General features: G+C 41.7%; 1 protein-coding gene across 2 annotated transcripts in view; it reads right to left on the bottom strand.

The window, feature by feature from the left end:
- Window positions 1–345, bottom strand: part of CA5B (carbonic anhydrase 5B) — a 52,129-nt gene extending 51,784 nt beyond the window's left edge. The window contains exon 1 of one of the 2 annotated variants that reach the window (XM_049643491.1): window positions 244–345. The gene's annotated coding sequence lies outside the window, so the exon portion shown is untranslated. The remainder of the gene's footprint in view (window positions 1–243) is intronic. The other variant, XM_049643492.1, reaches the window with a different exon arrangement.
- Between the last annotated feature and the right edge of the window lie 14,436 nt (window positions 346–14,781).

The raw sequence follows: 14,781 nt of genomic DNA, 5'->3' as shown, positions 1-14,781 counted from the left end.
TTCCCCGCAAGTGCAATAACCCTAAGGAGGTGCAGCCATCTAGTTGATGAGTCCCATGGTAGAATAGGGCTGCGGGGGTGAAAGAGCGACGCCCCGCGGGGACCCCGGCAATTCTCGCTGGACCAACAGCTGTCCCGAGTCTGAGACCTGGCGTGGTGGGGCGGGGGGTGTGAGGGTCTCAGCCCTCCCCGAGTCGGCGTGTCTCCGCTGTAGCCCCCACTCCAGTCGGCCACCGGCCCTTACCTTAGCGTTTCTCCAGAGCGCGAACCTTGGCGGCTAGCTCTAGTCCCGGGACCTGCCGCTAGTGCGGGGGGCCATCATAGCCACGCCCCATCGTCACGCCCCACAGCCTAGGCCACGCCTCTCTCCTTTAGGCCTCTCCCCACAGGGCAGGACCACGCCCCTTCACGTCCTTACGTGCTGCCCTGACCACGCCCCCCGACTGTGCTCTCCGTAGTCCGCGGCCTGGCCTCTCCCGCCCGGTCATAGCCACGCCTCCCCACCCGGGCCACCGCCCTGAGCTCCCCCTGGGCCCAGCCCTCCACCTTGGTTACGCCCCTGCACTCCGCTCTGGCCCCGCTTGCCCCGCTTGCCCCGAGCCCCTAGCGCTCCCTCCTACCAGGCGGGACTTGATCGTAGGAATTTGAGGTCGCGTGGGCGGCCTCCCCTTGTCTCTAGAGAAACACTCCCGGGTCTGGGAACTGAGCGCTGGCGACATTTTGTCGGGTGCAATCAGACTGCAGGCTTACGAGCCTCGTGTAGAGAGAATGATTTTCTCAGGTTTCTCCCATTTCCAAACATGAAGACTGAATGCACTGAGAGCACGTGGCTCAGTAGGGAAACGCAAGCATTGGACGAGTCACGCAGCCGTGTCCCTTTCCCGCTATTTTCATGTCCACTTTACCCGAGTTTGTTCAGGCCAGTTTTCACATTTGAACTAGAATTTGAAACTGCCCCTTTCTGCCAGTTTTCACATCCCCTCAACCAGAACTATGGGCCAATGTTTTTTCTAGTCCCTCAGCCAACCTTAAGTGCTAGACAGACGAGTGGAGTACACAGAATTCCTGTATTTCCTGATGCCTCCTCCAGATGACCTTGGCTAGGCACCCAGACAGCTTCGGCTGTCTACGGCCTGTAGAGAGACACGACCACAATGAGACTGAAACTCTGGTTGCAGCCCTGTGTGCGCTCTGAAATCACTGTGCTAGCCTTACTCTCTCCACTTAAAACTCTGGGTCCACAAAAGAAATGTGAAGGTTATAACCAGCTTTTCTACTCCTGTGCAGAAATCTGATTCATTAATTCAAATCCTATTTTTGGAGTACATGCTCCTGTAACAAAGGAGATGAGCTTCAAGGAGCTTAGAGTCTGAAGTTGTCCCAACTTGGGTCTCAATGTGACAAGAAATGATGAGAAAGAGAAGATGTGGCAAGGGGCTGATAGGTGGAAAAGGATTTGGTAAGCATAAGTCTTCTTGATTTGATTAGTAGGGATATTTTGGGCAGCAAACACAGGAAGCCACTTTTATGGGCCTTAGTACACTTCTTTACACAATAAATTCTCAATAAATCTTCATTGAATATTTATATTTTTCACATGTGTAGAAAGATAACATTCCTCCTTTCCTAGCAGTAAGATTTGCTACATTTATTTCTTCATATGCCAACAATATAATTTTGTGATAGCATATTTAATTTTTCTTTCCTTCCCACCCTCCATATCATTTCTGGCTTGAAGATAGTGGGACTATACAAAATGTTGCGCTACAAGGAACACAGAGAAAAGAACAAGTGTCAACAGAACAGTTGTATTAAGCTCACCCTGACCCTGAGAACCCTGCCTCATTTATAAAATGTTTCAACTGTCAGTCATTTTTGCCTGGAAAATGAACTCACAGAATATGGTCCAAATACAGCCTGTATAAATCACTGAGTTGATTTTTATAATGACTTCTGCCTTACCTTCTTCCATGGACAATTTGAGGCGGCTTACTAAAATATTGACATTACTGGATAAAACAAATAGCTTAAGGAGCCAGGGAAAGGGGAACTTGATGTAAAGAGAATAAAGCAGCCAATGATAAGATTAGCATTTAAGTATGCAGGCCACCAGATCCAGAACAGTTGTTAACTTGGGACAAAGATTTGCCCCTAAGCTTTTGAACAGCAATAGAAAAGAGGAAATAGCAATCATTTTAAGGTTTTCCTGTTTTCTTAAGATAAAAATCAACCTTTTGGTGTTTTTTTTTTTTTTTAGAAACACAGTTTTTCTTGCATTTTAGTCCTGAGAAAAATCCTGTTTCCTCATATAGATGATGTAGTAAGCTAAGTGGGAAATGGGAGTCGTGAGGAGTTAAACACAGATTCCCTCAATGTAAGCTATTGGCACAATCACAAAGCACAGTGCATTAAATCAATTCTGTGAACCATCAAAATTTTCTGTTCATTCAAGTACACAGGCCCTCCAGGGTAGCATTTTCATAATCTTTCCTAGGATGGCAAATAGGTTTCAACTTATCTGTCAACTTAAAGCTGTTTGTAGTGGCTACCTGAATAACTATGCTGAGTTTTGTGTATTTGTCTAGGCTCAGAAGGAAAAAGTTCTGTGACTGATTAATGTCTGTCATGGGTCCAGGATGGGTGAATGGCTACATACAAAAAACCTATTTGGTAGCTCTGATTTGTAGAAATAGAGGTCTTTGCATGCAGAGTTTTTGTGTAGTCGCTCCAAATCAACAATTCTCATTATAGGGCTTTTTAAAAAAGTTTTCTTTATTTTGAGAGAGAGACAGACAGAGGGAGACAGAGAGAATCCCTACGCTGTCACCACAGAGCCTGATGCCAGGCTGGAACTCATGAACCATGAGATCATGACCTGAGCCAAAACCAAGAGCTGGACGCTTAACTGACTGAGCCACCTGGGTGCCCTTATAGGGCTTTTTCTAAATATCTAACAGCGGAGTTCAAGTTCCCTCTCTCATTCTGTCCCACCCACACTAGTCTTCCCCTCTTCATTCCTTTTTTTAAAAATGTTCATTTATTTATTTACTTAGAGACAGAGAGTGAGCAGGGAGGGGCAGAGAGCAAGACAGAGAATCTGAAGCAGGCTCTATGTTCTTAGCGCAGAGCTTGACAAAGGGCTCGAACTCACAAACCAATCCGTGAGATCATGACCTGGGCCAAAGTCAGATACTTAACTGACTGAGCCACCCAGGCGCCTCTTCCCCTGTTCATTCCTATCTCAGAACATTTCCTTTGCTGTTTCTATTGTTTGGACCACTCTTTGCCGAGATTTACATGACTGGGTTTTTCTCATCATTTAGTTCTCAGTTTAAATGTTGTCTCTTTATTTATTTATTTACCTATCTATCTATTTATTTATTTTGATAGAGTGGGAGAGGAGTAGAGAGCAAGAGCGAGAGTGAGAGCGAGAGCGAGAGCGAGAGAGAGAGAGAGAGAGAGAGCATCCCAAGCAGGCTCCGCACTATCAGCACAGAGCCCAACTCAGGGCTTGAACTCACAAACCGTGAGATCATGCCCCGAGTTGAAATCAAGAATCACTGCTTAACGGACTTAGCCACCCAGCTGCCCCAAATGTTGTCTCTTTAGAGCTGTCTTTCCTGATGACCATATGTGAAGTTGCATCCAGAGTCTCTCCATCTACACTGGGCATAGGGATCACCTGGAGATCATGTTACAATGCATACTCTGACTTAGTGATTTTGGAGTGTGACCCAAGATTCTGCATTTCAAGCAAGGTCTCAGGAGATGCAAACCTGATGTTCCACAAAAGACACTTTGAGTAGCAGCCCTACTTCTCTATCTCTATCATATTATCTGTTTCATTTTCCTCATGCTGTGTCTTACAACTTGAAATTATTTACTCGTTTGTATTTTGGATTGTTGGTTGGTTGGTTGGTTACTAGAATGTGAATTCCATAAGAGCAGGGACTTTGACTAGTTTGTTCAGCTTTGTATTCCCAGTACTTATCATAGCACCTGACACACCAGCAGGTGCTCTATAAATATTAGTGAATAAGTCATGTTCAAGACTCATCGATTCCTTCATCTCTTCGGTTCCTGCTGACTGAATACCTCAGTAACTGCTCATTTATATACCAGGGAATAGGCTATAAATGAAAAATGGCAGTGCTACCCAAGTACTAGCTCAGGAGTGGCTAGTTACTAGTCCAAGCTGAGATAAGAAACTTGAACTGGAATGTAAATCTGATATGTCATGAAACACAGTATTTAGTTAGGATTACTTTTTTTCATAGCAAGGCTTTCTTGATGACAGAAGCAGTGAGGTGTTTTTCCTTCTGGGACAAGAAACTCTGGGGAGAATGAAAGATTTGGGGCAATAACAGAGAATTGTGGGAGAGGAGAGGAGTTTGGTGAGACAAGGTGTGATGGTTAATTTTATGTGTCAACTTGGTTGGGTCGTAATGTTTCGATACTCTGTCAACACTATTCTGGATGTTTCTATGAAGGTTTTTTTTTTAGGTCCTTTTGGATGAGATTAACATTTGAATTGGTGGACTTTGAGTAAAGCAGATTATTCTCTACAATGTGAGTGAGCCCCATCCAATCAACTGAAAGCCTTCATAGAACAAAGACTGACCTCCTCTAGAAGAATTCTGCCAGCCAACTGTTTGGACTCAACTTAACTCTATCCTGAGTCCCAGCCTGCAAGCCTACCCTGCAGATTTTGGACTTAACAACTCCATAATCATTTGGAGTATCATTGATACTTTAATCATAATCATTGATTCCTTAAAATCAATCTCTCTCTCTCTCTCAATATATATGTGTATATGTATACATATATATGTATGTGTATGTATATATGTGTATGTATATGTATATATGTATATATATATGTATATGTATATGTATATGTATATGTATATGTATATATGTGTATATATATATATATTTTTTTTTTTTCCTCTGCAGAACCCTAATACACAAGGTATTATAGAAGAGACCAAAAATGGGTCCCTTCACCTTGGCCTTGGCACCTGAGCTCAGTCTTAGTCCTTGGAATATTCCCTTGGATGCTCCTATGCTCCTTCATGGCCATTCTCATCTTTCTTGAGTCATGCCCCTGTACTCTGGCTGACCGAGCTTTTCTTATCTGAGTCACTACCCATTCCTTCTCCTTGCCACACTCCTCCTTTTCCTAATCAACCCTTGTGCTCCACCTTGGCCACCACAGCCTGGGCAAGCTCCTAACATTCCATCAGGCCATGTCCGTTTCCTTCTTATTGCCACAAGCTAAGCCCTCTGATCAATGTGGTGACCACACAGCTACTGCCAGAGCCATGCCGCCTGCACATCTGAATAGAATGCCCACTACCAAGGCATCACCGAGAACCCTGGGAAACACACAATTAAAACAGAAAATACATAAAACAGAGACTTGTTGGTGAGAAGAGAAATATGTGAAAGTCAAGGAATTCTGGGTGAGAAAAGGAATGGTGGGAAAAACAAGGTCCTGTGGGAGATACTGAAAATTCACCCTTTGTGCTTGCCCTGCCTCTTCTGCTTTGTCAACTTCATGACCACCATGCCTCCCCACCCAGCTGCCAACCCGCCTTTCCCACTATGGCTATGGAGGAAAGAGAATTCATTCCTTGTTCTTCTATCCACCTTTCCTGCAGGGCCCATCCTTTCATCTTGTGGCCATGCCCTGTCATATCCCTCCCTCTGAGGTCACACTATTTCCTGCACCACAATACCTTTCTTGCTGGGGCCATATGCATTCGTTCTCCATAACCACACCCCTGTGCCATCTAGCTATGCCTCTTACCTGCCTGCTGCTAAGAATTGCAGGAGAGAACAACCAATGAATGGGTCAATGAAGAAATTTAAAAAGAAATAAAAAATACTTTGAGGCAAGTGAGAATAGAAATACAACATACCAAAATTTACGGGCTGCAGCAAAAGCAGTTCTAAGAGGGAAGTTCATAGTGATAAATGCCCACATCAGAAAATAAGATAAATAACCCAATAAACAACCCAACTTTATACCTCAAATAACTAGAAGAAGAAGAAAAAAAATTAAGCCCAAATTTAATAGAAGGAAGGAATACAAATATCAGAGCAGAAATAAATGAAGTAGACACTAACAAGACAACAGAAAAGATCAAAACTAAGAGCTGGTTCATTGAAATGATAAACAAATTGACAACTGAGGTAGACTCACCAAGAAAAGAAGAGAGAGGGCTCAAGTAAATAAAATCAGAAATGAGAGAGGAGATTACAACTGATACAACAGAAATCAAAGGATCATAAGAAACTACTATGAACAAATACATGCCAACAAATTGGGACAACTTAGAATAAATGGATGAATTCCCAGAAACATCCAATCTTCCAAGAGTGATGAATAAATAGAAAATCTGAATAGATGGACTACTTACTAGTAAGAGATTAAATCAGTAAACAAAACCACCTAAAAGACAAAAGTCCAAGACCAGATGGCTTCACTGATGAATACTACCAAATAATCAAAAAAGAATTAGTATCTGTCCTTCTTAAACTCTTCTAAAACACTGAAGAGGAGGGAACACTTCTGAACTCGTTTTACAAAGCCAGCATTACCCTGATACCAAAACCAAACAAGGACACCACAAGAAAAGAAAATTACAGGCCAATATTCCTGATGAACATAGATGTAAAAATTCTCAACAAACTTTATCAAACTAAATTCAATGATACATTTAAAAAATATACACCATGATCAAGTGGAATCTATTCCAGTGATGCAAAAATGATCCAACATCCACAAATCAACAATGTGATATACCACATTAACAAAATGAAGAATTAAAATCACACAATCATCTCAATTGAGGCAGAAAAAGCATTTGACAAAATTCAGCATCCATTTATGATAAAACCTCTCAACAAAGCGTGTATAAAAGGAACATACCTCAACATAATAAGAACCATATTTGACAAGCCCATAGCTAACTTCATACTTAATGGTGAAAGCTGAAGGCTTTTCCTCTAATATCAGGAACAAGACAAGGATGCCCACTGCCACCACTTTTATTCAACATACTATTGGAGATCCTAGCCAGAACTGTTAGACAAGAAAAAGAAATAAAAGGCATCCAAATTGGAAAGGAAGAAGTAGAATTATCACTGTCTGCAGAAGACATGATATTATATATAGAAAGCCATACAGACTCCACTAAGAAACTGTTAGAACTAATCAATGAATTCAGTAAAGTTGCAGGATACAAAATCAGTATACAAAAATCTGTTGTATTTTTATACACTAATAACGAGCTATCAGAAAGAGAAATTAAAAAACAATCCAATTTACAATTGTATCGAAAAGAATAAAATACCTAGGAATAAATTTAACCCAAGAAATGAAACACCTATACACAGAAAACTATAAGACATCGATGAAAGCAACTGAAGAAGAAATAAATAGAAAGATATTCCAGGTTCATGAACTGGAAGAATTAATATTGTTAAAATGTCCACACTACCCAAAGCAATCTACAGATTTAATGCAATCCCTATCAAAATTCCAATGGCATTTTTTTCCCGGAAATGGAATAGTCCTAAAATTTGTATGAAATCACAAAAACAAACCCAAATAGCCAATGCAAACATGAGAAAGAAAAACAAAGCTGAAGGCATCACACTTGCTGATTTCAAACTATATTACAAAGCTATAATAATTAAAACAGTATGGTACTGGCATAAAAACAGACACATAGATCAATGGATCAAAATAGCCCAGAAATAAACACACATATATGGCCAATTAATTTATGACAAAGGAGCCAAGAATATACAGTGGGGAAAGGACAGTCTCTTTAATAAGTGGTGCTGGGAAAACTTGACAGTTACATGCAAAAGAATGAAACGGGACTACTATCTTACACCATACTGAAACATTCAAAATGATTTAAAGACTCGAATGTAAGACCTGAAACCATAAAAGTTCTAGAAGAAAACATAGGTGGTAAGCTCCTTGACACTGGTCTTGGCAATGCCTTTTTGATCTGACTCCAAAAGCAAAGGCAACAAAAGCAAAAATAAACAAGTGGGACTATATTAAACTAAAAAGCTTCTGCACAGCAAAGGAAACCATCAATAAAATGAAAAGGCAACCAACTGAATAGGAGAAAATAGTTGCAAATCATATATCAGTTAAGCAGTTAATATCCAAAATATATGAAGTACTACAACTCAATAGAAAAAAAAAACAACGTGATTTAAAAATCAGAGGATCTGAATAGATATTTTCCCAAATAAGACATACAGATGGTCAACAGGTACATGAAAAGATGCTCAACATCACTAATCATCAGGTAAATGTAAATGAAAACCACAATGAGTTATCACCTCATGCCTGTCAGAATGGCAATTCTCAAAAAGATATGAAATAACAAGTATTGGCTAGGATGTGGAGAAAAGGGAACCCTCATGCACTGTTGGTAGGAATGTAAGTTGGTGTAACCACTATGGAAAACAGTATAGAATTCCCCCCGAAATTAGAAATAGAACCACCATACAATCCAGCAATTCCATTTCTGGGTGTTTATCCAACGAAAATAAAAATACTACCTTTTAAAAAGATAAATGTACCCCTATGTTCATTGTAGCATTATTTACAATAGCCAAGATATGGAAACAACCCATGTGTCTATTAATGGGATGAATGGATAAAGAAATTGTAGAATACATACATACATACATACATACAAACACACACAGTGGAATACTACTCAGCCATTAAAAAAAAAATGAAATCCTGGGGTGCCTGGGTGACTCAGTTGATTAAGCGTCCGACTTCAGCTCAGGTCATGGTCTCACAGTTTGTGAGTTTGAGCCCCACGTCGGGTTCTGTGCTGACAGCCCAGAGCCTGGAGCCTGCTTTGGATTCTGTGTCTCCCTCTCTCTCTGCTCCTCCCCTGCTCATGCTCACTCTTTCTCTCTCTCTCAAAAAGAAATAAACATTAAGATGGTTTCTGTTTTTTTTAACATTTTTTTTAACTTTTATTTATTTTTGAGACAGAGAGAGACAGAGCTTGAACGGGGGAGGGTCAGAGAGAGAGGGAGACACAGAATCTGAAACAGGCTCCGGGCTCTGAGCTGTCAGCACAGAGCCCGATGTGGAGCTCGAACTCATGGACCGCAAGAGATCATGACCTGAGCCGAAGTCGGACGCTTAACCGACTGACCCACCCAGGCACCCCTAAGATGGTTTCTCTTAAAAAAAAAAAGAAGAAAGAAATGAAATCCTGCCATTTGCACTTATGGACTTTGAGGGCATTATGCTAAGTCATATAGAGAAAGATAAATACTCTATGACCCCACTTATATGTGGAATCTAAAAAAAAGACAAATAAGCTCATAGATATAGAAAACAGATTGTTGTTTGAGGGGAGGGAATGTGGTCAAAGGGTACAGGCTTCTAGTTATAAAACAAGTCATGGGGATGTAATGAACAGCATGACTATAGTTAATAATACTGTATTGCATACATGAAAGTTGCTGAGAGTAGATCTTAAAAGTCCTTATCCTAAGGGGAAAAAAATGTATAACTATGTATGGGGACAAATGTTAACTACTTATTGTGATGATCATTTTGCAATATGTATAAATACTAAATCATTATGCTGTGCACCTGAAACTAATATGTTATATGTCAATTATGCCTCAATAAAAAAAAAAGATGGTTAAAAAAAAGAATTGCAGGAGAGACATGGAATTAATTATGTGTGTAAACGGAAATGTGGGAGAAAAGTATTAAGAGGGAAAAAGAAGCAGCATGGCAAAGAACAAAGCATTGTAGGGGAGAAGATTGTGGGTTACAGTAGAGAACTGTGAGTGAGAACAAGGAATTCTGGGAGATGTAGAGACTTTGGGGACAGACAAGGAATTATGGGAAAGACAAGGTATTGTGAGATGTGTAGATAAATGGTCTCCTGCGCTTCTCCTGACCTTTCTGCATGAGCAATAGCCCTCCCGTTATGGCTACGTTCTTGTGGTCCATCTGGGCCACCCTTCATCATGCCCCCTTCATGTCTCTCTGGTCTCTGGCTGTTGCCCCAACACCCTTCTGTAATTCTTTACATCCATGCCCATCATTTCAAAGCCATGCCACTGGGCTCCACCTGGCCATGTACTTCCTGTTCAGGTCACACCCCTATCACTACCAACTGGCAGTTCCTTTCATTCACTCCTAGCCACTTCCTACCTCCCAATACACTTCTTTTGGCGAAGCTAAGTACTCCAAGTTCAGCTGTGAGCACACCTCTACCTGTAGGGCCTTGCTCCCTATTATCTGTCATAAATAAGCCCCCTCCCAATCTGCCAGACACCTTCACTAAAGGCCATGCTCTTGCGGTCCACCTGCCCCATGCCACTACTGGCTGGGCCATGGCAAATGAGCTCAGTCTTAACTATAGTCCCTTCTGTATCCAACACTCCTCTCCCTCTGAGGCCACTCCCCTGGCTGGCCTGTGTGCTAGTCAATGTTCACTCCCCTCCCATCACAGCTATACCCCATTCACACCCAGTGGTCATGCCCCTCTTATTCAGCCATGCCCTTCCCAATTGGGCTATCTCTTTGTTCTCTGCCCATGCCACATCCTTGCAACCTTCTATGGCCTCGCCCATCCAGTACCAGGAAAGCTAGGTGCACTCTGTCTCAACCTCAATCTATTGTATGTGCCACAACCTTTTTGTTTCCCCACTGGCGAGTCCTGGTCCCTGACACCTCAGGGAGTGCCTGTGGGGGTCGCTCAGGTTCTGAGAATCCTACTCAGGCCCCAGAGCTTGGTTCCAGTGGCATGTGTATAATGAAAGGAAGCTGTGGACCCATGGTCCATGTCTAAAATATGACTTTCCTAGGGCACCTGAGTGGCTCAGTCGGTTAAGCATGTGACTATTGATTTCGGCTCAGGTCATGATCTCACAGTTTGTGAGTTTGAGCCCAGGGCCAGGCTCTGCTCTGACAGTGAGGAGCCTGCTTGGGATTCTCTCTCTCTCTGCCCCTCCCTTGTTTGTGCACACTCATGCATATGCACGCTCTCTCTCAAAATAAATAAATAAACTTTTACATAAATTTAAAAAAGAAAATCAATAAAATGTGACTTTCCTCAGATTCCTCCTGGCTCCAAATGCCATGACTTGAGGAGAAGCAACATAGTCGTTTAGTGGGTAAACACAACCGGCAGATGGGTCACAGAACCATGTTCCTTCTGGCCAGTTTCCATGTCCATTAAACCTATGTTCCTTCTAGGCAAGTTTCATGCCCTATAACGTGACCTGGAAAACCTCGCTCCTTCCAGCTCCTCAGCTGACCTTAAGTGCTAGACAGATGCTTTGGAGTAATCAGCAACCCCGTATTTCCTGATGTCTCCTCCCAAGGACCCTTCCTGGGTACCTACTGTGCTCTGGCTGTCTAGGGCCAGACCTGACATCACCCCCGCTTAGAATGAAACTCTGGCTGTAGCCCTGGACTCTGAGATTACTCCGCTATCCTTGCTTCCTCCATTTACAACTCTGGGTCCCGAAGGAAAACGATGAAGAGGTTATATATAACCAACTTCCTTTCCCATCCAAAAATCTCAGAATGAGCACTCCTGGGGCCAGGGCTCTCTGCAGTAGCCATTCAGTCTCACTCATTCATTCAAACCATATTTATTAAGTACCATAGTCCAGTGACAAATGAGCCTCAAGGATCTTACAGCCTGAAGTTGTCCCCACTTCAGTTCTGAAGAGCAAGAAATGACTGGAGAGTTAAGAAAGGTGCGTCAAGGGGGTTGACCGGCGGAAAAAGGACTTGGTAATGATAAAGTTAATTTGTATACTGGGGTCCACAAACTGGAGGCTGCTCCAGTGGCCCTGCCCACATCCCAGTTCTAAACCCAAGTCAGCCAGCACTTACGGCAAACGCTTGTCAGGAAAACCTAACGTACACCAGGTACACCAGGTACCTCCAGCTTTGCTTTAGCTGGCCTACCTTACCGTGGAAAATAGGACCTCCTAGCCTCGTAAGAAAGTTCTTGGCTTCCTACCCAATCATGCTCTGTTTCTGGGCTGCCTCTTCTAATGCTCTCTGAAACTCACTCTTGCCCCACATCCATCAGGAACAGTGCGGCCCTGCTTGTGAGGCACTGTCCCCCACAATCCATGCATTGTTTTCCCTTGAATAAAGGACATCAAATTTGTCACTAAACTGTATTATTTTTGTCATCTGATAATAACCACAGGCCTTCTTGATCTGATTAGTAGGAATATTGGGGGCAGAAAATATAGTACTTACTATGGCCCCTTACACAATAAATTCTCAATAAATCTTCATTGAATGTACATCCCTTTAACTCATGTAGAGAGAGCTATCTTTTTCCCTCCATAGTAGCTAGATTTGCTACATGTAACTCTTCATATGCCAGCAATAATGATTTTAGGATAACATATTAGTTACTTTTCCTTCCCATCCTCCTCCATTCCATTTCTGCCCTGAAGATGGTGGGAACATTCACAATGTTGACCTAGAAGGTACATAGAGAAAAGAACAATTCTCAACGGAGCACTTTTATTCAGCTAACTCTGACCTTGAGAACTCTGCTTTATTTACATAAAATGTTTCAAGTGTCATTGATTTCTTGCCTTAAAAATAACAGGAAATGAGACCGAATACAGACTGAGTTACTGAGTTACCTTTTATGTAGTTAGCAATAGCTTACTTCTTCCCCAAATGATTTGAGGCAACTTAAGAAAATATAGACAATGCTGGATAAATGAAATAGCTGAAAGAATCAAGGAAAGGAGGGCTTAAAAGAAAGAGAGTAATGTAGCCAATGATAAGATAGACAAGTAGACAAGCCATTAGATCCTGAACTTTCCCCTTGTGAGCACAGAGGAAAATGTCCTTGTGAAAGGCAGGCCAAAGATTTGACTGTAAACCTCTGGATGCCCATCAAAAGAGAGAATGATAATCATTTTAAGGTTTTCCAGTGTTCATAACACAAAAGCTGATTGATTTGGGGAAGTAAAGCTTTCTCGATTTTTAGTACTAAGAGAAATCCTGCTTTCTCACAAAGACGGTGTCGTGAGCTAAGTGGAATATAAATGTCATATAAATCATTGCCATAAGCACAAAGCACAGTGTGTTAAGCCATGTCCAAACGTTCCTGTCTAACTAAAGTATACAGGTCCTGAATGGTCTTACCTAACCCGGGGTAGCATTTAGATTATTGTTCCCCAGGATGGCAAGTAGGTTTCAACTAGCATTTCAACTCTGATCCATTCATAGTAGCTGACTGGGCAACCATACTGGGAAGTTTGGGGGCTGAAGGAAGGAAAATGGAAGGAAAAAGTTGTGTGATTGATCAACACTACAGAATGAGGGAGCGACTGCAAGCAACAACCTGTCCAGTATGTCTGAGTTGTAGGAGTAGAGGTCCTTACAGTCTTTCAGAAACCATATTTCTCATTAAAGGGCTGCTGCTAACTCTCAGGCAGAAGAGAGTACAAGGCCATTGTCGCTGGCCAAAACTTAAGGGCAGAAGCTTTGAGGAATTAATTCATATGCTTTTATATCAGCTAGGAGGAGGACAGTTTAAGGTTCTGTTATGAAAATGAGAGCTTCTATCCCAAGTGGTACATGCCCTGATGCCCCTCCTACCTCTTTATAAAGGCTGGCAAAGGAAGTACATATGGGCAGGGTAAATATCTCTGGTTAAACTCCACCAGGTGGCCTGATAGGCAATCAAAGACAGAAAATGCTATTCCATGTATGGTTGCAAGAATTTTCGCCTGGAAAAGCAGCAAGCATTGTATGCCAAGACCATGAAAAACTTTCAGCGTAACATCTAAGAAGCAGTGTAAATAATTAAACCTCTAGGAGAAAATATCAGAACACTCCGTAGTCATACTTTTACTACATAAAACTCATGATTTATTGGTCTTCATTCACAGGATGGAACACACAGGCACATATGTTCTTTAAAAAAGAAAAGAAAAGAAAAGAAAAGAAAAGAAAAGAAAAGAAAAGAAAAGAAAAGAAAAGAAAAACTGTTGTTTAAAGTCCCACTTTAGGAATACGATGTTGGCACAACTACAGTTAGTTTTTGTTTCCAAGCAGTAATGATTCACTTTCATTGAAGTAAGGCAATGTTAGCCTGTGCAAAATACATCAAAGATCATCATGATTATGGCTGTAAAATTAACCTACAAAACCTGATGAGCCTTTTCAATATCACAGTTTTGTAAGATTTTCTTGTCCTAAAATAGGGCATAAAATATCAGCATGGAGACAAAAATATTCCAAAGCCTTGTTTATGATAGATCCTGGAAATTGGTTGGTTTTTTTTTTTTCTGTCTAGGAATGAGAAAAAAATGTATTGGGCTTCATAGAAATCAACTTTATGATTAGAATTAGTCAATTCAATTATATTCAACAAATATTCATGAGCCATAAAAAATGCAAAAATGAACCAAATACAGCAGGCCCCTGCCCTCCAGGAAGTTTCAATTTTGTAGAACACAAGAGCAAATCATGTTGGCAACACTTGCATGTACGAATGTGAAAAAAAAAAATACTATGAGAACACAAGAAAAGGAGAGAATAAAAGTTAGGGGATTGAGGGGCGCCTGGGTGGCTCAGTCAGTTAAGTGTCCGACTCTTGGTTTCGGCTCAGGTCATGGTCTCACACTTTGTGAGTTCGAGCCCATGTCTGGCTCTGCGCTGGCAGCGTGGAGCCTGCTTGGGATTCACTCTCTCTCTCTCTCTCTCTCT

This window comes from Panthera uncia, chromosome X (assembly GCF_023721935.1).
Source record: "Panthera uncia isolate 11264 chromosome X, Puncia_PCG_1.0, whole genome shotgun sequence".
NCBI lineage: Eukaryota > Metazoa > Chordata > Mammalia > Carnivora > Felidae > Panthera > Panthera uncia.
The sequence above is the reverse complement of the archived record's forward strand: the minus strand, read 5'-3'. Positions and strand labels throughout refer to the sequence as shown.